The 26,707-nt window shown below is 38.3% G+C and overlaps 1 protein-coding gene across 1 annotated transcript in view; it reads left to right on the top strand.

Annotated features, from left to right (window-relative positions):
* LOC134531738 (uncharacterized) overlaps positions 1 to 26,707 on the top strand; it is a 618,769-nt gene that overhangs the window by 510 nt on the left and 591,552 nt on the right. The gene's annotated exons all lie outside the window — the stretch shown is intronic.

Here is a 26,707-nt window from a genome sequence, read left to right as displayed (position 1 = left end):
GATATTGGAGTCTATCCTGGAGGTCATTGAATCCGCGAAATTCACGGGTCTCTATCCATGAGTCAAAAACTTATGACTCGAACCGTTGCGATTTTTTCGTGAAAAGATTTAACATACCAGCTGTGTGTCGTAACGCTGCGGCATCGTCCGCGTTTGGTGGTTGGCTGGGTTTATTCCAGGTGCATGTCTACTCTCTGCACACCAGTCACAGCCGCCATCCAGTGCGGAAGCAAACGCGTCCTGAATGGCCCGGTCAAATAGGGCAACGACTTCTCTTGCAGACGACTGCCAATTGCAAGGAAGAAACAGCTTGTGTGGGCATACCGCATTGCAGTCTAATGGGCTTTCAGTTTTGTTTTCTCGCGAAAAATGCCTGCTCTTACGTATAAGTAAAGACCCAGAAACTTCGCAGATTCCTTTCGTTCGCAAAGTAGACTGCAAACATGTCCTTTGGAATGATTTGACGATTTGATAACAATTATTTCTGCACTCCCCTCTACAACTGTGGGCCAGCTAGCGATTGAGTGACTGAATCGCCACAACGCGTTTAAAGAAATCAGCCTTTAGAAAAGCAAAAGTGGACAAAGAATACATATGAATGAAGCTTAGCCCGGCAACAAATAAACCCGCAATATTTACGGGTCTCTCTGAGCATCCCATGGTTCCTGTCACATTAAACAAACCTCTGTGCATAATCATAATCGTGTGACACGAAAACCCTGTCAAACAAAACAACCGTTTTCTAGAAAGTTCCGCGCCAGGATGTTTCTCAAAACGTTGTATCCCGGAATTATTATTTTGGTTGGTAGAGCGACTTTTCAACAGGGCGTTGTTATTTGTCAGTGCCTATCAAGGGCCTTCCATGGTGCAGCAAATGCATTATGATTAGAGTCCCGGAAATTTCGCGGATTCCTCTGGTCTCAGGATAGAATTCAAAGTTATAGGTGTGCTCGACCCATGTTTACTTTCCCATTGGTTGATTTCTAGCGAGAATATTTTTATCCTTGTTATTTGGCACTACCTGATTCGCTTACTTCTCTCCTAGCTGGTGATCGTTGGCTCACGGTCGTAGAGGGGCGTGTCCAGATAACTGCGGTCCAATCATGAACACAGTGCGACAGTGTGGAGGTTTGCATTCTAGCTTGCGACTAAATGAATCCGCGAAAATTCCGTGGCTCTAATTATGATTGGTCCTGTAAAGTGCGAAAAGAGCATAGCATAGCCAATTATGACATAGGCTTTTCAAACTTGATAGCAGTGTGTCGAATTCCAACAAGCAGTCAAATGTTCCCGCGAAATACACACCTGGCATTTGTACCACCGGTGAGCTAACACGTCAGAAAGACCTCAAGCGAATAAAGCTGGGTTTACAATTTATAAACATTAACAACTGCATAGCAGGCCATGCAAACGACTTGTGTTAAATCGGTTCACAATTGAAATCTTACTGTTAATTATATCCAATAAAATAACGGGATGTGTATGCTGGTAGTGTTAGTAAATAACTGTATTAACTACCAAATAATTATCTCGTGACAACTGACCAGTAGTTTGTAAACATAGTATTTCAAAATATAAATTAATTTGGTTAATTTAAAATTTTTAGCTAACCATTCTAACCACGAAACATTTATAACCTCATTTACATTAATTGTTAGTGACGTTTTATTAAAGCAGGAATTACATCTGAGCGTTGTGATATATTGACAATTTTTTGCCACAAATTGATTGATAAATATAAACAGTTCTCTAGCCCCGCCAAAATGGCATCTAAATCTACTCTTACCGGCTGTTGCGCCGTGCGTCCGTAACAGAAATAAAATATATTCATGTCCCTCCTATGCGTAAAGACCGACCTATGGGCTATTGTGAATCAGTAGGTTCGAAAACATGTCGGTCAATTCTTGTGGGCACGGCCTACTGCTACTGCTATATTTTTCAATCGTGCACCCAGCTTAACGATCAGCCACAATCATGCAGCCATCGGTCGCGCGAGTCTCTGATAGTATCGGTGCAAAGTGCACTGCTACAACGATACTCTAACTGCTCCTCCCGTACTGCCGGCGCGCCGTGCTGGTCAAAACATGTCTGCTCCGCTCCTGCGGTGAATGCTGTGCTGGCGCCTGTTTGACGTGTACCTGTGACATTTAAATAAAAAGAATAGTTATTTGTATAAATAACTAAATGTAAGACTAGCAACAGTCAATCTCAGTGTTGTTTACGTTCTCGCTCGTTTCGAACGTTGCAAATCTTAAATATTTTTGATGTGTAACATCTTACTTAGCTCCTCGGTGCACAGCATTTGGTAGGAGTGATTCGAGAATGAAACGGAATTCTCTGGGAACGGAAATGTGTATCCACGGTGCTGCCATCTGTGGCGGATGGAGCGAATCAATGTTCAAAAAGCCAAAGGAAAACTTTATAATATTAACTGTGTAATTAATTTTAACAAGATGAACAGTATTTTAATCATTTTTTTAAATTAAGTCTAAAGCCGGGGATTTAGTATTTCCTCAAGTATTTTTCGCTTTTATCGGAGCCGTTTTACTACACAGTCAAAAATTTCTGTGTGCCAATAAAATGATTCGATAATCTATGTAACTGCTCCGGCAACGATGTTCTAGCGGTGGGAGCTGAAACTACGTGTTATTCACGTCTATAAATGTAATTGAAAACACACTTTGCGTATATATTTATCCCGCTTGGCATTATATTTTAAGAGTTCTACGTTAAATTTCGTGTCCAGTTTCTTATTATGTGTATTTGCAACATGAGAGCACAAATTAATTTGCTCGTAACCGAGTACTGAAAGACTCGCTCACATTTTTTTGTTCATTTTTTTTTTGTCCTGGCCTTCAGGCACGTGTGGATTTCAGAAGGTAATATTAGTTTTGGAATATTCTAGAGACTTCTGGACCATCTTTATGTATTGCATAAAAGGTTTTAATAATCTATTTGTCAAAATAGCAAAATCTGTTTTTTGACGTGACAACGTCTAATAAATCGATGAACGCAGGCTGCACGCACGAAAAAGTGTCCCGTTACGCACATTCTCCCGTTTCGCTGTGTCCCGTTACGCTTATTTTATATTGCTCTTTGCTAACCTGAACCTCCTAGCATTGCGACCGAGTCCGTGGCGTAATTCTGTTTTCATGCATTTCAATGTAACATTTTCATTGTTCTTTGCTAGCCCGTTCCTCCTAGCATTGCTGCATAGTCCGTGGCGCAAAATCTCTCTTCCACTCGATTGGAACAACCATAGATTTGACTTTTTCGAGGCACATTAAACTTGAAACACTCCCATTCGTTTCCTACTTTTCCTATCATCGTCCTATCCTTAACAGAATAACACAGATTGGAAGAAGTTAAATAGCAAACATGTATAAAAGTTATAGTTAAAATAATCTCTTCGTTAAAGTAATAAACAAATTTGAATTAATGAGTGCAAATAAAAGTAAATTTATCAATTAAATTGTAGATTTCATTTCACTCCTTCTTTGTATCCATACAAAATAGTAATAATTCAATAAAAATTATTCAATTTTATTCACAAAAGTAAGCAATAATTTCATCAATGTTTTGTTATGACGTTGTCACGTTAAACTATCGTCCGTAAACCGACTGTACAGACAACCAATTTTTTTTATGGAAATAGTTTATTAGGCCTACCTCTACGACTGTTTTTTTTTCAAATAAATTTTTGATCTAGATGCCTTGTGACTAAAGCTTGCGCGTTGTTTTGTTTTCTCAGCGCTGTTGTGTCGAGACAAGCAGACAGCAACACACGTGCGCAGGCCTGTTGTATTCCTTTTGTAGTACCTAGCTCCGCCGCCTGCCAGACACAGGCGCTGTAAGCACGGCCGCCACAAAGGTGCCGCGCCGTATCTTCCCCAGAAGAGCAACTTCGAAACCCCCGAAGACTCAAACAGCGAGACAGACACTGCACGCCTCGTTAGCTGATTCTAGAAGTTACGTCCTTTTTCAATTCGTTCAAGACCACGGACATTTATTTGTGACACCATTCCTTGAACAGCTTGACAGAATCTGGAACGCCTTAAGGGAAAAAAAAAGTTCAAAAATATTGAGCAATATTTTTTAATGACCAAAGCGTCCTGAGTGCAGAGGTCAGTAGAAAGCATCTAGAACAACAAGCCAAATTCATTTTATTTTCAAAAGGATTTTTTGGATTTATTCTCGTTAAGAGATTTAGATAGCTTTATCTGATATGTGTTGCCTCTATTTCACACAGTTACCATATAAAGAGGGTTAATATAGTTTTTAAGGCATTTGTTTTTAAAATTTTGAGGTACCTTGATAAAAGTCAAAGTTTTTGTCCCTTGTGCCTTTGTATTACTCTGTATTAACATTAATATAAAGTTACGTAAAATTATATTTAATAAAAAAAATTAAAATTCATTTAGAATTTTAAAACAAATATGGTTACCAGTACATACCAATAAAAATTTATAAATTGTAGCGTTTTTAGATTAAACACGAACAGTCTAAATAACTATATAAAAAACTTGTCTTTTTGTCTGCTTTCACATTCCTCTGCTTCGTAAGTTTTTCCAGGTATTTCCAAGTTTTCCTTAAATTTTTATCAGTTTTTCCTAGTTACTCAGTTTAATACACGGACTTTATTTATTTTGTGTGGGGGAAATACCAAACCTGTATACAAACGTAGTGTACTAATTTCAGACCTGCTTCAATTAATTTTGATTTTATGTTATCGTCGTAAGCAGTTTGGACAGTTGTGCGATTTTTATTCAAGAAGGCGTTGGTTCCTTCCTTGTGGGATACATCGGAAGAGCAGTGTTCCACGCCATGTATTGCCAACCTGCCGAACAATGTTCTGAAAATATCTCTATTTAAAAAAAGAAATAATGATGGAGATTCGTTATAGGTACATCGAGTTTTTATACATTTTTTAAAACCGGTGTTTCAGTGGTTTCACATTATGCTGTTAGAAACAATAACTGTACGTTAATTACCATCATTGTTAACTTCACCTTAACCTTTTACAAAGGTCACATAACTGAATTGCGTAAATTATGGATTTAGTGTTGAACATTCAATTTGTGTGAATAGTAACGCCGCATTATGAAGACATTCCAAATTGCGTGTCTTCATTTGTGTATTTGAATGATTCTTCGTCGCTCTGACAACTTATCGGGAACAAATTAACATTAAGTAATTATGTGCAGTTGCTTCATTATTCTCTTTATTCTTGAGTTTGTAACTTCATATCCTAAACAAAGTAGGCTAGAGAACAAATTAAATCAAAGTAGGCTACAGATATAACCTTTTTCATGTACCTTGTCTAAAATTTGACAGTTTTCAAAATTAATCTTAGTGGTAGTTATTTCCTAACTGTCACTTACAAAGCATCTGATGCTGTTTGTTTACTTACACCGTTGACAAAACAACAAACTTTTGTGAACTGTTAAATTTGATACAAGTTACATGTCGCAGACTGTACAAAATCCATTCGGGATTAATTAGCTTTTCTGGGACTCAAACTCAGTATTTCCTACTCTATTCCTGTAATTTTGTCACATGAAAAATTTAGGGCCGGGAATGAATAATTTGAGCATGGATAAAGTCTAAATATCCACTAGTAACACGTGTTTCGTATGAAAATGTAGACACTAACCAAAGAGAAACATTGGCACTCAAGCCCAGGGCCGACCTGTCACGTGACGTATTCCTATCTACACGAACGAAGGCCGACTGGTTGGCAGATAATAAATTGTTGTTGTTGCAGATAGTAAAGTAAATTGTTGCTGAAGTTTTTGTTCTTTCATTCTCAACTATCATTTTATTTACTGAAGATTTTCTTTTCAAATGAAACAAAAATATTCACGTACAATTAAAGATAATTTTTAAATTAATAAATTTATATGAAAACAACTGTATCACTACAAGATAGTGTTCGCAGTAATACTTGTTTCGGGTTCTCACCCTGACATGCTTTGTGTTGTCCCAGTAGTTAGTTATTTGTAAACCGTTCTCTTAATAGTTTTCCAGTATTAACTGCGCACATTTATAAGCATGATAAAAACAAAATATTGCCAAATTATTGAATATTCGATTACATTTTCCATTTTTAAAAAAGTATGCTTGAATGGAATCAATTCGGATATTAAATTGTGTAAATTTTTCTAAGAAATACTCAGTATTATCTCGTAAAAAAATATTATTTAATATGCAAAAATAACCATAGCCATGTGTTATACAGATTTACAATATATTTCTTGTAGTGTTACAAACTTATTCTTGGCAACTGGTTTCCAAAGGAATCTTTTGTAATAGTACAGATTTTTTTTGTGTACAGTTTACGCAAGACTGTGTGGCTACGAATTTGTTTTTTATTCACTGACATAACGCTACTCTTTGAAAGAACTTATTTCTACTTGTGGGCTAGATGTCCTCACAATAGTCGGTTGAAGGAATTGAGGATATACAGGATTATTTTTTGTGGATGCCGGAGGAAGGGGGTGGAAGAGGGAGGAATTGAAAAAAAAAATAAACACAATTAAAGTTTCAACACGTGTATTAAAAAAAGTTGATTACTTTTCACACTAACACACTAATATATTGGGCCAACAGAAGTAGCTGTAAGTGCCACAGCTGAAATTACAGGTTTTGTAGCATCTCATCTTGCATTTCTGGGTCGAAGGAACGATTTGATAACATCTCACCACCAATCTCACCTTGTGCACTCAACACGTAATATTTTAGGTACAGTCACGAACTTGTTTCGAAACACGGAAGAATAAGAGGATCGTAAATCACGCACGAGCTTCCGTTTTTCTAGTTACTCATGGTTGTTTCACGTTACTGTAATTGTCCCTTTTTTTGGGTGTTAGTGACAGCGTGGATTTATTGGGATTATGCGATAGTACGGTGGTTATCTCACAGACCTTGTAAAGCGTAGCTGGTGTTATCACCTGTTGTCCTTACTTGATACCTTTCAAGGTTGAAATATAGGCTGTTTCCCGAGTAGTGGGAACGCTTCCGTTACTGGTGCAGACTCAACTAGTGGAGAATTTACTATGAAGTCTGCGTTTAGCGAGAAAGTAGTCGTGTAAGGATGACCGAACTATTTCGACGCTGACTCAACCTGTTGGAGTGTCAAAAAATAAATACATTTTTGGCGGTCCCTTGTTTGTGGTTTCGTAATAAAACACAATGTTATGCTTTACAAGTGATGATTGGGATATGTTTACCACTGCTACCAATTTATATATCTGTAGAATTATCGACAAGTTACATGTTTGTTTTGTTTTCTAGCCTACTCGCCGGATTGACTTGCTTTATTTCCAAGTTTATATTATTAGAATTTATTTTATTGTCATTGTTATGTATATACACTTAATAAACGTCAATATCACACATTTAATAAGTGCTTATAGTATTTGTTTTAATAAACATTCCTAAGGCACTAGGAAGTTTCGATGAATACTGTAGTGCATGAAAGTGTCTGTACTATTTTAACACTATTTTTTTTTTCAGTAAATAAAGTGTTTAAATAAGAAATCGGTACGGGCATGTATTTTTCGCGAACAGATTTCCAGAACAGCCGCGTGTTAAAACGTTGTGGTGTTGTCTGTGTTTCGTGGTCGGCTGGGTTTATCTCAGGCGCATGTCTACTGCCAGCACACCAATCACAGCCGTCCAGTGCGGGGGCAAACGCGTCCTGAATAGCCCGGCCAAATAGGGCAATGGTGTCTCTTACAGACAAGCCGACAATTACAAGGGAACATTTGCTAGTGCATACATATTGCTAGAGACCTTCAAAATTCGCGGTTTCGATGGCCTTCAGGATAGACTGCACATACCCCTGTACACTCGGTCGAATAACGCAAGTTCATTGGCTGCCGACTTGTAAGTCGTCTCAGCTGGTTTGTCTGTGATTCGATCCTTCTTTGGTTGAGGGTTTATAACTGGTTGAGATTCGTCTAGATGAACAGTAAGCCAACAGCACAATTATCTAAGAGGTATATGTGTTTGAATTTTAGCCTATAACCGAATGAATCCGCGAATTTTGCAGGTCTCTACTTATTGCACTCTTAATGAGCGATCTTTTTTTTTGCGCGAAAAATTAATGCACCTAGAAGTCTAGCGTCCATGTCAGTCGGGCCTTGCTCGCGCTGTGTACGCTCTGAAGGTCCTGTTACACTTTCCAATATGCTGTGTCAAATAAAGTAGGAGGGTTATGACGTCACCGGAAACGGCACTAGCGCAGCTATGTTTGTTTGACATGCTGGATGACTTGAGAGATTCCATAAAATTATTCTCATATAATACTGGTTCTAAAATAAGTTGGATGTTGGATGCGATCGGCCAATCAAAATCGTGCCTAGCGAAAACGTAAATGACATCGGTTTCCGTCTCAATTAATTCTTTCAAATGGCGAAGAGCACATGGCCGACTAAAGAGTTTAAAGTTAAATAACTAAAATAATGTTAATATGAATGTCGTATGCGGAAAAAAATTATGCATAAAAATTAAATTATGTTTGTATAAGTTAAAAAAAAGTCTAAAAATTAATTTAATTGTGTAACGCGTATTATTGAGATTAAAATTTATTCATGTTCAAAAAATGTACAAAGGCACAAACATAATAACAAGATAAAAAAATTCCGTTCAGCACTGTAATGCATTATTTAATTTCAAAATTGAAAAAAAAAAAATAATTGGAAAGATTTAGATAACATAGAACAAAATTAAAATTTAACTGGGACATGATTTAAAACATATTTGAGGTTTATCTGTTCAAATATATTTGATGGAGAAAATTGGAAGCCATTTTCCGTCCAATACTTCTCCCCCCCCCCCCCCCCTACCCAACATTATTGTCAGATATTGGAGAAAAAATTTGACAATGATTCAGGCTATCCTCGCCTGCATGTGGCTAACACACCTGTGTCTCGACGTGTGCGCCTTTGTAGGTAGAGTCGGGTTACAGCCAGCTTCTGTACAGTCTAGATCCTTTATTTAAGAGATTGCAGCTAAGTTCACCGTTCGTGCACTAGAGTCATCAACCCTTAAGTGAGAATATTTCCCTGCCCGGGGCGTTGCTATGTGAGAGGAGTTGGCCTTGGGCGCCCCTACACCTCCAGCCAACCACATACCACTGTACTGGCCCTTACGCCCTGCTCGGGCCGGCTGTACACTCCCGGATGGGGATTCACCATAACGCCAAAATACCACAACGCCGAACGTATACAATAACGCCGAAAACCATAATGCCGAATGCCAAATTGACTACAACGCCGACAGCTAGAAAACTGCTCTGTACCACAACGCCGAAATATATTAACCCCGAAAAATGTCATTGCAGGACTGCCACAAAGGTTAGGTTAGGTAAGGTTAGCACACAAATGCATTCAGTTGTTTTTCATTTTGCTCCTGTGGCCCCCCCCCCCTCCCCGCAGCAACATTTTTCGGCGTTACTGTATTTCGGCGTTGTGGTACACTGCAGTTTTCTAGCTTTCGGCGTTGCGGTCAATTTGGCATTCGGCGTTATGGTATTCGGCGTTATTGTACGTTCGGCGTTGTGGTATTTCGGCGTTGTGGTAACGACCCCTCCCGGATCACCTACCACAGCCCCAAACAGAGCTTTGTATTAGATGTGGCTGCGGTCAAATCTAGAAGGAGATACACTCCTTCCAATCGCAATCAAGCTTAGCTAACCAGACAGTTGTCTGCACCCTAGCCCTTGGTTGTAGCCCCGATCTTCCACTTCCTTCGGGAAGCCCTCAATCACCGACAAGTACTTGACAGATCTTTAAGGTCTACACTCTACACCTTGCAGGCAACATACTCCTTCACCATCTAATCCCGTCAGGTCATAAACCGAAAAGGAGATTCGTGGATCTTTTACATGTACAAATTAGTATAGCCAAATATTGGGCATGGGTTCCGAGAACCGGGAAATAGATACGCCATTGCTAGAGACCGGAAAAATTCGCTGGTTCAATGAACTTCAGGATAGACTCCAATATCCTCTACACACTCGGGTAAATCCCAACTATACATTGGCTGCTGACTTGTGAGTCGTCTCGACTGGGTAACCGGTGATTCGACACTTCTATGAGTGAGGGTCTCTAATTGGCCCTCAGTCCTCCAGATTAACAGTGAACCAATGGCAGAAGCCGCACTAAGGTATAATTATTTGAATTTTAGCATAACACGAAATGAACCCGCGAATTTTTCAGGTCTCTAGCCATTGCCAATCGCGGCATGATTCTAACAACTGAACAGCTACGTCGATAGGTTGAGATCCATTCCAACTTCGGCGCCACTGAACCAGCCATCAACCCGCCGTATACCCCCAGGCTACCCTCAGTGCTGGGACCCTCACTGAGGGACCAGTGGTACCGACACGGACCCACAACTATCACATCCCTGGGACCCCTCGGTCACCCAGTTGCTCGTGATCCAGCCGAGGACATCCGCCTCTACTAGCTGTGCAGGCTAGTACCCGAGCGTTAAGTACCTCACCACTTCCACTCGTCATCAGAGCGACTCTCCTCTGAGTGTGCTCCAAGCTTGCACATGTACATTAGGTTCACACCTCGTAAATTCACCAATACTCGCCCAGGCAAATAATCCCGTTTGGGCGTAGACCTGGTTAGGAGAAAGATGGGTATTTTACATGCCTGACACTGTTACCAGTGCCAAACATGGGTTCCGAGAACCGGGAAAAAAGATTCGCCATTTCCAATCGCAGCATGTTACTGGTGAGCGCACGGCTAGGTCGAGAGATTGAGGAGACCCATCCCAACATCGGCCCCACCAACCATACCTCTCACATCACTGGGACCCCTCGGTCACCCAGTTGCTCGTCCAAGCTTGCACGGTGTGACAGGGCCTTGAGGGCGGTCCCAGCGCGTTGGAGCCTGGCGTCGGTGACGTTTCGTCTCGCGCGTCGGTCGACTGCCGCCGCCGATGCATCACACTGTCATCTGGGGCTCTGGCGTTGGCATGACGTCAGACCAGGGAGTACAGGGCCGTCGAGAGACACTTCGGGCCCGGGGGCAAGTAATGTCTGGCCCTTCCTCATTACTAGAGACCTGCAAAATTCGCGGATTCATTCGGTGATAGGCTAGAATTCAAACACATAATTATACCTCTTAGATAATTTTGCTATTGGCTTACTGTTGATCTGGACGAATCTCAACCAGTCATAAACCCTCAGCCAAAGAACACAGACAAACCAACTGAGACGACTTACAAGTCGGCAGCCAATGAACTTGTGTTATTTGCCCGAGTGTACAGGGGTATGTGCAGTCTATCCTGAAGGCCACCGAAACCGCGAATTTTGCAGGTCTCTACTCATTACTTAATGCACCTTAATTAAAACAAACACCCCGAATTAAAATATATAATCTAGCGTGGCCAAAACTCCAGACAAGATCTGAAAAAAAAATGTATAACCTGTAGAGTTTTCGATGAATTTTATTAGCAGCAGAATTGATTCGGTCTGTGCAAAAATGAACTAAGTCAAATTTAAAATATTCTTAAATGTGTGTTTTAAGAGACGAGGAACTATTTGACTAACTTATTTTCACCATTGTTTGAAGCGTCTTGGCTCATATTGTCCACGTGTATTAAAATGTGAGAAAACAAAAACAAATTGACTTAGTTCCTTCCTCCACAGACAGATTCAATTGTAATTTTTTTCTTACTATCAATCAGGGTACCACAAACATAAACATATTTCGGAACTCAGCCGTTGGCGCTTGGACCCAAAGGAGTTGCTTACCCCCCTTTCCCACAAAACGGCCATGCCTCCTCTCGTCCTGCCATAGACAGAGCATTCTATAACTTATAACTAGAGACCTGCAAAATTCGCGGATTCATTCGGTGATAGGCTAGAATTCAAACACATATACCTCTTAGATAATTTTGCTATTGGCTTACTGTTCATCTGGACGAATCTCAACCAGTTATAAACCCTCAACCAAAGAAGAATCGAATCACAGACAAACCAGCTGAGACGACTTACAAGTCGGCAGCCAATGAAATTGCGTTATTTGCCCGAGTGTACAGGGGTATGTGCAGTCTATCCTGAAGGCCATCTAAACCGCGAATTTTGCAGGTCTCTACTTATAACTAGGCACACGGTTCAGGGACCATCAGGATGGACTGCACAGTGCTGTATATACACCCGAGTCAATGCCACTGCTTATTTGGCTGCTCACTTGAGACATGTCATAGCAGGGTTGCCCGCGATTCGACAGTTCTACAGTTAAGGGTTTGTCATTGGCTCAGAGTTAACTGTGGGCAATTCACAGAAGCAGCACAAATGAAGAATTATTTGAACACCAGCTTACAGCGAAATTAAACCGCGAATTATCCCGATCTCTCTCTCTCTCTCTCTCTCTCTCTCTCTCTCTCTCTCTCTCTCTCTCTCTCTCTCTCCTCTGTGACTTCATGCATATAATTTTAGATGCACGCCATAACCTAAATATGAAAGAAACTGTTAAAAACTTCTGCTACTGAAAAACTGTTAAAACCCTGGTCAGATGTGGATGGGGGGGGGGGGGGGGGGCTGTCCCGGGCGCCGGGTCAGAGGGGTGCAGGATTGGCTGACAAAGACTTGTGACCATCAGAGTGTAACATTAAAGGAAAATACAAAAATTATAACATTATTATATCTACTAATATTTTGATATAAGTCATTACCTATTTCTGATCATGTTTCCACCGGAGATATTTACTACTCAGTTTCTAGCCTATGGTATGTTTATTTTTGTTTAAGGAGGTGGTGATTGTATGTTTGTGTGTGTGTTGGGGGGGGGGGATTGTCTAATCACAATTTCAACTCGTTCAAAAGAGAGCATAGATCCGTGCCTGGTTAAAACTGCCATACAGATTCAGAAAGGACTAGTTTCAATAGATATCCAGTGAAATCTTACTGATTCGCCGTTGCGTTGTTTATATATTTTCATATTTATGATGCACACTTGTGTCGAATCATTTGCGGGTTGTGTGGGACTAATTAAGACACACGGCCCAAGCGTGTGCTGTCGTGGAGGTTTATTTACGTTTTTGTGCTCTGCAGAGGAGAGAGGCCTCCACTAGTTATGACCCAGGGTGAGGGGGTGGGGGGACTGAATGGGCGGAATATGGCCACTAAAAAATCCGTGCGGTTGTGAAAAATGCCTGCATCAAAAATCAAGTTTTTAACATAAAGAAAACTTTAACATTTCTTAAACATAATAACTTAAATTATAAAAAAAAAAGTAATTTCACAAACATTCTTTAGTTCAGAATTTATAGACTGGTGTATTAACGGAGTGGCGTTTTGAGTATAATCGCAAACTATTATATTTTGGAATAATTCTTGACAGTGTTGAATTATCTTGGCAGCAGTGAAACAAGCATGGCTGCTATGTGCACATGTGGAGACGTGTGCACGTGTGTATTTTTTTTTTCGTAAGTGAAACTGACAATCGTTTTCAACACTCATACTTTGCGGCGATGCAATTTTTATTTTTATTTTTGAAGTAAAATATAAAGCGTTTTAACATATTGTTTTGGTTGTTCCGTATTGCAGAATAGATAATCTTAAACATGTATAGCGAATATTCCCAGCAACGAACGACCACAAAAAAAAAAAAAACATAGTTGCCAACAATTTTGAAACGTAAACGACTATTAATGTTATAAGGTTGCCTAAAATACCGCTCAGTTTGCTGACTTGCAAAGAAAAAAAAGAGCGCTAGTTGAAGTATTAAGTGGGGATTGTTTTATCTGCCTTCCTCTTGTGGTTTGTGGTCGGAACGCTAACTGGCTGCGGAGCAGTTGTCGAGTCGGTGGGATTCAGAGACGTGCAAGTGGCTGGTTGATCTCGCCTGTGGCGTGTGCTGCAAGCCGCTCAGACGGGAACACTCTCTGCGGGCACGACCGGCGTCCAAGTGTCGGAGCGAGTGGCGGCCTCGGCTGACTCCGTCCTCGTAGTCGCGGGCGCCGGCGCCGACCGCTTCGTAGGGCGTAGGCAGCCGTCCCCAGGGGAGGTGTGTGGCGCGAATAGCATCGGAGAGAAACATTTGGGGGGGGGGGGGTCGGAGAATTTTCGAACACTTGGGGGGGGGGGGGGAAGGTGGTTTATAAGAAAAAAATAAGTGAACACAAAAACTAAAAACCTTTATCGTTCGACATTGATTGCCCCTAAAGTGCAATGTTTTAATGTTATATTTGCATTAAAATAAGATTTTGATGAACTATTTTTTTTTTAAATGTTCTGGTTTAGAAAGTTTTTTTTTCTGGAGGGAGACGATTGTTGGGTTAAAGGGTTAAAATGCATGAACCGTTATAATTGGGGGGGGGGGGGGGGAGGTAGAGTCACCCCTAAGTTTAGGGGCAACTACGAAACAACGCAACAAACGCAAGAAAAATCGCAGTTGTAAGCACGCAAGTCGCTAGAACAATCCTATAACTTAACGTTCTTTGAATGATTCTTGCAAATGAGGAAGATTGATTTAAATAAATATTTGGGACATAACGCCATTGCTAGTTTGCACTGTATTGGTCTAGAAAAACCAGAAGAACAAAGAAAGAAAAAAAAAACTTTTTAACACATTCTGATGCCGTCCACGTCTTTCTTTACAGGATTGTTTTTTTTTTTTTTGTGTGTTTGTATATTAATCTTTATTTGTCTGTTCTTCTGGTTGTATCTATGTTGTACAGTGCAAACTAGCAATAGGGTATGTCCAAAAAAGTGATTTAAACGTATAATTTAACATTCTAAAACAGTAGCGCTTCTTTTGATAATTCACACTTTTCATGAAAATGAATTAAGATGTCAATAATTTGATTTACAAGCGTTATTTTCTTTCACTGTGTGAAATTTTAACAAGTCTTAACATGATGTATATATTAAAAGAACGTTGTGGGGTTCTATGCACATAACGTCCGAGTCTTCAAAAGTTTTCGGAACAGTTATTTTCAAATATGGCCGTCGGAAACGCAAGCCAAAACGCAAGATAGTTGGAATTTTAACAATACATGCATTGCGTTATTGCGCTTTGCGTAGTTTATAAACCTGTACTCTAAAACAGTGCTTACCGAACATTTTGCGTCTTGCGTTTTTGCGTAGTTTATAAACCAGGCCTTACTAGCGCCCCCCGATTCGTCTATGCTTTGCCTTGGATTCGAACTCAGACTCCCTAGTAACAAAGTTGGCGCTTCGACCGATTACGCCACGTGAGATGGCGTGGCGAACCACGACAATTATTGAGTGCGTGTGAATGAGGGGACAGTTGACATTAATTAATTTTTTACATATAGCGAAATTAAAAAATAATTTTTGACAGCTATTTTCTATTAATTATTATTTTTTGCTTACCGCGTCGGCAACTTATGTCATTAGGGATTGACACATGCGACACAAACTAGGAATCCGACTATGGCCAACAGTAAGGAACCAAGCCAGCTTTTCGGGAAACTTAGAAAACGTTAAATCAGTATGCCGGTGTTCGAACCCTGGTCCCCTGGGGTTTGAGTCCAGTTTATTTATTACGTTCTTTGGGCTATTCTTACAATGGATAACATTGATTTAAAACATTAATTTGGACATACGCCATTGTTGGTTGACACTGTCTATCATAAAAAAACAAACTAAATCGGACAAAGAAAGTTGAATACAAATACAGAAGACAGGCCAAAAATAAAAACAGCCGAATATCTGTTTAACATCATCATTGTGTTCCTCTGTTTGTCGCTGTGTTGCCCAATGTTGTTGTTTGTATGCATTTACCGTTCTTGTTGTATTTGTCTCGTCAGCTCACTGTTGTATTCCGTCCTAGGAATTCTCTGTTGTGTCTATGCAGTTAACATTTGACACACACACACACACACACATATATATATATATATATGTATATATTACTTTGTGCCAGGGCTAAGGATTTCTTTGCCGTAGTTTGACCTTGGCCTCTTTGAAAACGAAGCTGAAAGCCCGGTTTTATTCGAAGGTCGGTCGAAGCGCAGAACCATTGATTCTGCACGCCGATGCTGTAGCAATTTTTTTTTTGCCCCCGGCAGGTAATCGACTTTCCGGTTTATACGGTTCGTTACGCTACATTGGGAATTGTCCCGCGCTCTCGTGCGCCGCTGTTCGGGTCGCCCGACCGGGAGCACGGGCTCTAGGAGCGCGGGGGTGCTAAGGGCTTTAAATATATATACTGTATAGAAGTCGCCAGCCCAGGTTAAAATTCCTAATAAGGTTTGAGGTAGTTGGTTAATTCACCGCCGGGTCATTCCATATGAAATCAACCAGAGGCCTTAACCTCTACACCTTAGATTTTCATGTTTTTTTGTACATTGGTAATATCAACTAAATACATTATAAATCTATTTTTTCTAAAAAAAAAAAAAATTTTGAGTAGTTTTTTTTGTATAAATTTTTGAAAATTGCAAAAATAGCCAATTTTAGCAATGTTTTATATCACTCAAATACTTGTAGGTTTCCAACTAATGGTGCTAGAAGGCTGTTTGACAGCTCATTTTAAAGGTCATTGAATGGGCTTCAATTTGGTATGCAACATGACCAACTTTGGAAAAAAAGATAATTTTTATTTGTTTTCAAAATTTTTAATATTGAATTTCTAAAAAACACCATTTTCGATTTTTTTTTAAAAAAAAGTATGTTATTCCTACATATATTGGTTAGATTTGTGCCAAATTTCAAGGTGGAGAATCAATGGGATCATGAGTAAATAATGATGAGAAGTTTAGTAGATGCTTAAGGGGGGCATGGTAGATAAATAAATGCTTTAAGCGTCAGTTGGACGTTATTGGTTTTTGGAAGACAACATTGATAAACTGCAAAACAAAATCCTACATAATGTTATTTGCCAACTTTATTAGCAGACGTCCTAAAAAGACAATTCTCGAGCGTTGTTTCTTCCGCAGCAATTAAATGTTCGAAATTACCAAGGCAGAAGTTTTGGCTTCAAGTAATCTTCAGTTTTTAATTAATGCATTTAGCTCTGGTTTAGATACCATGCCGCCTTAAGAAATAGTTGCAGCAAGGAAGAGTAGCATAATTTTACATAAAATTTTGACTTAGTAAAGTATTCAAATTTTATTTTTATAGACAAAGTTTTTTTTACAAATTATAAAACACGGATAACAAATCTTACCTTACATTCATCCAGTGTTCTTTGATTAAACATTTGATCAATATGATAATACAAAGCACGTGATCTTGCTGAACAGATGTAGCCTAAGTTAAAAGCACATGATCTTGCTGAAAGGATGTAGCCTAAGTTATAACTGACAAAACATGTTACTGTGAAATACGATAACTTTTGGTGGCTTGCATGTATATTGGCAAAAAATAATGATAATAATGAAGTTAAAGTCAGTTTTTTACATCCCAAACGACCTGCTGCTTCCTTTTTTTATCCAACACCAAGAACTGATATACTAGACATTAGAACTGAAGATCTTCTTAAAAAGGTTGAACCTTGTACAGCAACTGGGAGAACTTTTACACTCACTAAAGAAGAGATTGTAGAGACATCACACCTGCTTGAACGAAGTATGCCACAACCTAAGTGAAAACTGTAAATAATTAAATATATACTAAACAGATTTTTTTCATGAGCAATTATATGTTTTGTCAGTTATAACTTAGGCTACATCCTTTCAGCAAGATCATGTGCTTTTAACTTAGGCTACATCTGTTCAGCAAGATCACGTGCTTTGTATTATCATATTGATCAAATGTTTAATCAAAGAACACTGGATGAATGTAAGGTAAGATTTGTTATCCGTGTTTTATAATTTGTAAAAAAAATTTCGTCTATAACAATAAAATTTGAATACTTTACTAAGTCAAAATTTTATGTAAAATTATGCTACTCTTCCTTGCTGCAACTATTTCTTAAGGCGGCATGGTATCTAAACCAGAGCTAAATGCATTAATTAAAAACTGAAGATTACTTGAAGCCAAAACTTCTGCCTTGGTAATTTCGAACATTTAATTGCTGCGGAAGAAACAACGCTCAAGAATTGTCTTTTTAGGATGTCTGCTAATAAAGTTGGCAAATAACATTATGTAGGATTTTGTTTTGCAGTTTTTCAATGTTGTCTTCCAAAAACCAATAACGTCCAACTGACGCTTAAAGCATTTATTTATCTACCATGCCCCCTTAAGCATCTACTAAACTTCTCATCATTATTTACTCATGATCCCATTGATTCTCCACCTTGAAATTTGGCACAAATCTAACCAATATATGTAGGAATAACATACTTTTAAAAAAAAAAAAATCGAAAATGGTGTTTTTTAGAAATTCAATATTAAAAATTTTGAAAACAAATAAAAATTATCTTTTTTTCCAAAGTTGGTCATGTTACATACCAAATTGAAGCCCATTCAATGACCTTTAAAATGAGCTGTCAAACAGCCTTCTAGCACCATTAGTTGGAAACCTACAAGTATTTGAGTGATATAAAACATTGCTAAAATTGGCTATTTTTGCAATTTTCAAAAATTTATACAAAAAAAACTACTCAGAATTTTTTTTTAGAAAAAATAGATTTATAATGTATTTAGTTGATATTACCAATATACAAAAAATCATATAAATCTGAAACATGAAGTTTCTAAATTAATTTTTCTTTGGTTGATTTGATATGGAATGACTCCGCCGCAATCGCCACCATCTCTAGGGCATCGACTTGTGGTGGTCCCTAGCGGACAAGTATCGAACTCTTCAAACACCCCTTCCCCCTTCTGTTGAACGACCTTGAGCTGCAGTGAATGATGGGTGGGGGGTGCGGGGAATGACAGCGGGCGACAGTGCTGCGCTCTAACGTGTAAATAACAACCTAAGAATATACAGGGCGTTACGGCAGCTCCCTGCAGCGGTGAAGTTCCCAAGCTGCTCAAAGCTGCTCATCATACGCTCCTGAAAAACGTAGAGTAAATCCTATCCACTCGCGACTTCTATACAGTATATATATTCAAAGCTAAGGGCGACATCGGCTCGCGCATCAGACGCCCCACCACAGCCTCTACGCGCCAAGCATCTAAATGACGTTCAGTCTTTATGTCGGTAACGCTCTGTGGGACTTCAAACGGTGACCGTATACCACTTCAGGGGCGCAAATCTGATTCGCAAGGGGTCCCATGACTTGAGGAGGGGGGGGGGGGGGGTGGAGGGCAGCCCGAGAGTTTGTGTGTTGGTTGTGTAACCGACACAAGTCAATCCTGGATAGGGTGCTTGTGTGTTGTTTAATGCCTATATGCATGCAATAAGAAGGAAACTGAAAAGATATGCAGAAAGTTTTGACGTGAAACTCGTTTCACAGTCACTCTTTTGCAAGCGGTCCCCCCTCATTAAGTGGCTTCTTAGTTCCAGGGGCAGGGAGGGGGACGGATCTACCCCACGCCACTTACAATATAGAGATTTGAATATTTCAGACCTTAAAAGTCCGTAAAAAAAAACACTCCGTTTAACCTTTTCCACTGTTGAAAATACATCTTAAAGACGAAACCACGAAACGAAACTTGTATAGCCAAGTTCAATGGCTCTTAAGTGCTACACGTAAACAGACACTGTCATGTCAATAAATGTTCGAGCGGTTTGTAAATGGCGCGTTAACACCCGCACATCTGCACTTTCCGTTCGGCGACCAGCCAGGCGGACATCTTTAACTGCTTGTTACGTTTGGTTGCAGCGCTGACGTCTTAAGGGGCCCGCCTCGTCAGGGGTGTATGTGTGTTAGTGAGGCGGGATGATAAGCGCGACGCTCGCTGGTGCTTCCAGCGCGGTATAGCCTCTAAGCGCAAGTCTCTGAACTGGCGCGCATTCGTCTCGTCAGCACAGGATAACTGTGAAATTTTAGCGGTGACCGTAACATTATATGGCGGAGAAATGAAGATAAAGGTGTTATGCAAGCCCCTTAAGTGCTTTCAAGAATCTGTACTGATTGTTTTATGCCTAAAAATTACTCTGAAAACACGCGTTTTAGGCATTTTAACGCTTCTAAAAATACAGTTTAAAAACTTAATCCGAAATTAAAAGTGCTTTTCGGCCCTCAGCGAACTCTTAAATGCTATTCGTAAATAGGCCCCACTCGGATATCTTGAGTAGTTTTGAAATCGCGTTGTTTTTCCTGAAGCTCTGCACACCGTGTGTGTGCCCAGGTAGGCGCTGAGCTTGCCGTATCAGCGCCGAACTTCTCGTCACAGCATTGTAGTGGATGCATGGCGACTGCATGAGCGGGTGCAACTAATTCACGCCAATGGAATTGGTTTTGCCAGATTTATCCTGGTTGTCTTTCAGTCGGCAGTTAAACATGCGAAAATCCTGTCAAACGTGCAGATATATATAACAAACACACAAATGTCCAAAAACTAATCTGAATGAGGGTTTTGCGTCACGTGATATATATTTTTTTTCTCTCCTTCCAAAAAGTTTATACGATGTAATTCATTAATATTTCCACGATTACGTGTATTATCAGAAATTATACTTTATTTGGAAAACTAATAAGGTTTACTTGATTTGGCGCCCGTCGAAATCAAGATCGTTTTCAATCACGAGACGGTAAACTCCATGATTGGAAATCATATGTAACTGTCTTAAAAAAATGCAACGAAGTGCAAAGTATACAAGTAAGCTTAATAAAAGTGATGTATTTATATTGCACTCATAAGAAAAAAAATAATAGTCGGTTTTAAGACTCCGAATTATTGAAGTACGACCTTAAGGAACGTTTGCACTGCATAATAAAATTATATCTACGTAGATTTAGTCTACTGGATATTAAATAAAAATAGCTTTCCTGTTGGCGTGTATCGATTGTTTGAAGTCACTTTGCCATTTGAAGAGTGATTTTTACCGTGATATTAAGGTAAATAAACTCTGAAACCTGACGCATTTTTACCTTATATGATTGAAAAAAATTCCACCACGAGAGCCATCAATACAGCTGGAATTTTATAATCATAATAAGACAATGCTAAACGTACGCCATTATAAATGTAAATTTTTTCAATGACATAGATGTATCACCATTTCCAGGTTTCTCAATGCTTCAATACTTAAAAGTGATGCGGTAGTAGTTTATTTACGATTTTTTTTTAAAGCAAATACTTTTTTGAAATTCGGCCGCTGCAGCGCGGTAAGCATCATGCGCCCGCGAGCTGATTGCCTACATCTGTTGCCAGGCCACAGGCCCCTTTACGGAACCATTTGACCGTTATTGTGCGTATTTAAAATGTCTCCGCCGATTGAGAATCCCACTGACTTTGAAATACGCGCTGTGATTAATATTCTTAGTGCTAGAGACGTGACAGCGGCTGAACTTCGTCGTCAGATAAGTGAAGTGTATGTTGAAAAATTCGCGAATTTATTCCGCGATAGGCTAAAATACAACTCGTTATACCTCAGTGCTGCCTTTGCTATTGGTTCACAACTCACCTGGATGACTCTGGGCCAATGAGAAACACCCAACCAAAGCTTTATCGAATCACAGGCTGCTACGCTTGAACGTCTCACAAGACAGCAGCCAATGAGTGGGTGGCATTTGACTGAGTGTACGTAGAACTATGGAGTTCATCCTAGAGGTAATTGAACCCGCGAATTTTTCCTGTCCCTAATTATGACGGATGGAATGTTACGGAAATCGGTTCGATCTTTTAAAGATGGTCGCACGAATATTCATCATGAGGAACGAAGTGTGCGACCTTCTGCCATTGCTGAAGATTTTGGGTGCAGAAAGTTGACGAAAAAGTGAAAGAGAACAGATGATTTACGACTTTGTCGTTAACAGGCAGCAGACTTCTTTAAGGGTGGGATTTAAAAGCTGTTTGTAGGATACGATAAGTGCCTTACTTATTGTGGATGGAAATTATGTAGAAAAGTAGAATTAATGCACAGGCTTTCATGTAAAAATAAAATTGTTAAGAAAAGTCTATTTTTTTTAAATTTCAATATGGCACTTACTTTAAAAAAGCCTCGTGCAACATTTAGATTACTTTCTCTTTTTCTCTCTCGTTTTAATAGCCTTGGAGCAATGAGGAAGTGGCATGTCCAGTGTCGTGCTTCGGTAGGTTTGATCTTTTGTAAATCCCTGGGAACTAATTACAACCTTGAGGTTTTAGATTGGCAAGCTTTTTTTTTAGTATAACTTTTGAAATCGTGCATGAATATAAATCTGCTATAATGTTCAGTAAAGAAACTTATTGATTCTACTGCTGTTTTCTTTACGTCTCTGCTTTGTTGGAAGCAAGCCTTAACGTGATTAACCTGGTGCACATTACTCTCTCTCTCTCTCTCTCTTTATATATATATACATATATATATATATATATATATATATATATACTTTTAAAGTTTTTTTTGAAACTACAACAATTTTTTTATACTGTATATCATAGAGAAACCTCAAGAACGGACAAACAGACGAATAAACAAACACATAGAAAAAAGCCAAAACTAAGTAAAGTAAAATAAATTCATAGAAAACGCGCAGAATTCCCGTGGAAATAATTAGTCAGATATATATTTCAGAACAGACGAACACAGTGAGCTGAGAATGACGAGACAGTTGCAACAATAACAGTAAATTTAGACAACAAACAACCTTGGCCAACATAGGGACAAACAGACGAACCCAACGTTGATATTAAACAGACAATCTGGACAACCAACGACAACGCACAGGTAAACCCAGCGATGAGGCTAAATAGATATTTTGGACACACGACATCACAGACAAACATAGTAAACTCTGTATGGAAACAGTTTATCTGTGCGCCGCTGATTTATTGTTATCCAGATTATCTGGTTAGTATAATATTTAGGTTCGTCTGTCACTCTGTTGTCCAAGGTCGTTTTTTGTCTGTTGAAACTGTCTTGTCGTTTTCAGCCCACGGTTTTCGTCTGTGCTGTGATATTTTCCTGACAAATTCCTTTCACGGAATTCTCTGTGCTGTCTATGGAGTCAACTTTTGACATCGGCTGATTCTGGCTGGTTTTCTGTGTCTTTGTGTATTCATCTATTTGCCGTTCTTGATGTTTCTCTATAGAATAGGTTAAACCAGCAGTTGGCGTATGTCCAAATAAAAAAAAATTAAAAATCATCTTCTCCATTGCAAGAAGTTTCCAAAGATTTTTTTTTGTATTCCATTATAAACGCACTAAATGATGTTAATATTTTGGTTTGAATAAATAGATTAATTAATTTACATTTTAACTGACTAAAATAAGTAATAATAATGGTTGGTACTAATGCATTACAGACTTTATGGTCTCTGAATCAGTTTCTTCTCAATGGGTTGACGTCGTATACTTCAATTAAGAGTCGGCACACTTCCTATAATATAGCACCCAGTATTGTCACGTCTGTAATTTCTTATAACATATGCCAGACATCCAAAGAGATATGCCAAGTAAATTGCCTAGCTCAAAATGAATACCAGAAAATAAATAACGGGGTTAAGTCCCGTATCTCAATTCACAAGATCCACCGTGTAATGACTGCATAACTCCATTTTAACTGCAGTTAAATCCATAGACGTAAATAGCTGTAATATGTGTTATGTAACTTGTTACAAATTTGGCCGTCTAAAGTAATACAAATGTTCTACATATCGTGCTGCCGCTGTTGGTGTGTCAACAGTGTTTGTAAACAAACATCAATTCATGCTGTGCAGGTGACAGTTGGCAAATAGGTAGGGTACTTATGTTACTAATTTAGAGAACTGTAAAATTTGAGACCATTCTCTGACACACAGACTATAGTCGGCAGAGAAGAAAAATATAATCACGAAGTCCAATATATAAGCCATTATTTCATTTGATTACTTTCTTGATGCACCCTCACAGCCTTGCTTTCTTTATTGCTTCAGAAATGTTATTATGTACTAGTTGTACTTACATTATTTACTTTTAAGTATCGTTGGCGAAATCACTTCACAGACGGATACAGACAAAAAAACTTAGGAAATTGCTAAATGAATAATTAGGCAATGGCATTTGGTAAGGAATTATTCCACGTTTTCCTGCAGCGGTTCTGAAAACACGTGGGGAACCTGAAACAGGATGACTGGTCTGGAATCTAACCCAGCTCTTCCCAAATACGAATCCAGGGTTTTACCATTTCGCTACCTCTCTTATTCTGTCATGTTTTCCACTCTTTAGAGGATAGTGAAGTCTTCTAAACCTTTCCGGCCGTTTCTGATCACCTCGGCGTGGACAAGACGCTAAGCCCAAGTTTGAAACAAATATTTCTCCCCGTGTGTGTTGTTCTTGATAACAAGTTCCTGCCCACAAAAAAGGAGTTGCAAGTACATGGTTCCTTACAGAGCACAAATTTTCTTCAAATTAGTAGACCCTCATACTGACATATGTACTACCTTTGTCATGCTTTCTGAGTGGTCTCATATGTCTCAGATAAACAAGCACTACTGACGAGTTGAGCTATGAAAGCTGTTATTTTGCAAGAAAGGTGTTGTTTTTTGTTTCATGCGATGTGCATGTTGGAGGTAATTAGTCTTAAAGAGTTAAGCTTCAAGGTTTTGAGATATTCACCATTTGCAATTTGTTTGTTTAGATGGTGTAGTGGTTGCCATAACTAACTTCCATCCAAGAGGTTGAGGGCTTTTGTCTCATCTGGAAATGGGTGACATTAAAAAAAGGTTTATATCACAATTATTTTTTATGGTTGAATGAAATATTTAAAAAAATTTTTAGAACTATTTAATTAACGTTTTACATAACAGAACGATCACATACTAATACATGTTTGTAGAAAATTCGAGAGTAATTTGGTTTATTAGTTTTAACATCTGTAAAAACCTTGCAAACAAATTCCCAATTTTTTGTTGCCATTGGTTCCAATTGGAAAATTTATAAAAGTTTATAGAAATCGGACAATTCACTGAGTTAAAATTGTCTGCCTTTTTGTGGTAGAACTGTTGATATCAAACTACAAATTAATGCTGTACATAAAATCGATAAATGCAATACCAAAACAACATCTAAGTAACTGTTTGGCAGGTTAACACTGTATTCATGTAAATATCTAAGTGCTTCAAGACAAATTTTTTTATCGCTTGTGAAGTGAAAAAATCATAGTGAATGGTAATACAACGACAATAACGTTACATTTATTTGAGAGTTAAGGATAAGAAACATTTTAAATTAATCTATCCTCTACTATACAATAAAAATTCTTAATACACGCTATTTTGGAATTATTTTATTGTTTACGATAGTTTCATGAGACCGTGTGTAGTTTGCTGCCATTTGCAGCAACACTTCATTGTACAAGTGTATTTATTTGTTTATTTAACTATTCATACATGAATAAAATTCAGCAGTAGTTGGGGTTACAAATGTTTCGTATTTTTACAGACTCCAAAAAATAAATCATAACTAAACAGTAATAATTGAAAATCATTCTATAGAATACCATTACAGAAAAAACTTGATTTATAAAAACAGTATTCCAATCTCTCTAATGTTTATAAGCTGGTTTAAATACTTAGAGAATAACGTACGTAAATTACATCTGTACAGTAGCTATACCACATCTTGTGAAGTATCGTTGGTAATTATATACCGGGTAGCGCCATACCTCCAGTGCGATCCCTTAATTAATGTAACAAGATACGTATTCACTGGCTATTGAACTAGTGGTCAACTGAATTCGGTATTTTAATAGCCTGAAACGTGTAGCAAAGAGTTTTTTTAATTGCAGGCGTCTGCATTTAAAAAAATGCCGAGTATTTGTTCGTGACATACTGCTATTGCAAGATAAATGCATTTGGGAATCGGCTTCACTCACAAACTTAAGGAATTGCATTTTCATATATTTTTCTTATAAGAACGTATATTCATTCCACTCTATACGCATTACATTTTGTATTTTTCAGCAATCTATGTAGCCAATATCTGCTACATGTTATTTGCTGCTCTTTGTAAAGGCAATGATAATTAAAATTTTTGCTTCGTTGTAACATAACAGCAGTTTATTTTCTGGGTTTACACATCTAGGTGACACTTGCAAAATGTATTGAATATGTACTCTAATTTTTCATAAAAATTACTTATAAAAATATGCAATTAGTTAAAAAAATTGACCATGATGAGAAGCCGATTTTTTTGTAAGACATAAAAGGCTGTCTGTGTTTGTTCATTTCAGAATTGGTTGAATCTGGTACAGAAAATAATTTTAATAGCTCTGCAAAAACAATGTTTCATTGTATTGAATAATTTCTGCAGTTATTTATGAAACTAATAGTTATATAATAAAAATGTTATTTTTTAATTAGTAAAATATCTAAAAAAATATAAAACAAAAATTAATAAATTTTTTGTTACTAATATATAAATGCTTGTAAATTTACTTCCGTGAGATACACGTAGTACTCTTTGCCGTTAAATCATTGTCAGAAGTACACTTAACATTGTTGTGTTTAGTCAAAAAAAATTGCCTTTGAAATCTAATCATGCCAAAATAAAATTGAATTGCTATTATTTCAATAAATTCAATGTTTTACTTAAATATTAAGCAACGAGGTGCTAGATGCCAAACACCGTAAGTCTTCTTTTTTTTTCATTATTTATTTTACTATCGCTTCCTCCCTGAAGCATGCATTTGCTACACGTAAGTCAGTTGTCTGACACAGATACAAGAGAACTATTTCCTCATACGTACTTTTATC

This window comes from Bacillus rossius, chromosome 5, assembly GCF_032445375.1.
Source record: "Bacillus rossius redtenbacheri isolate Brsri chromosome 5, Brsri_v3, whole genome shotgun sequence".
Classification (NCBI taxonomy): domain Eukaryota; kingdom Metazoa; phylum Arthropoda; class Insecta; order Phasmatodea; family Bacillidae; genus Bacillus; species Bacillus rossius.
This window is presented reverse-complemented; position numbering and strand designations above follow the sequence as displayed.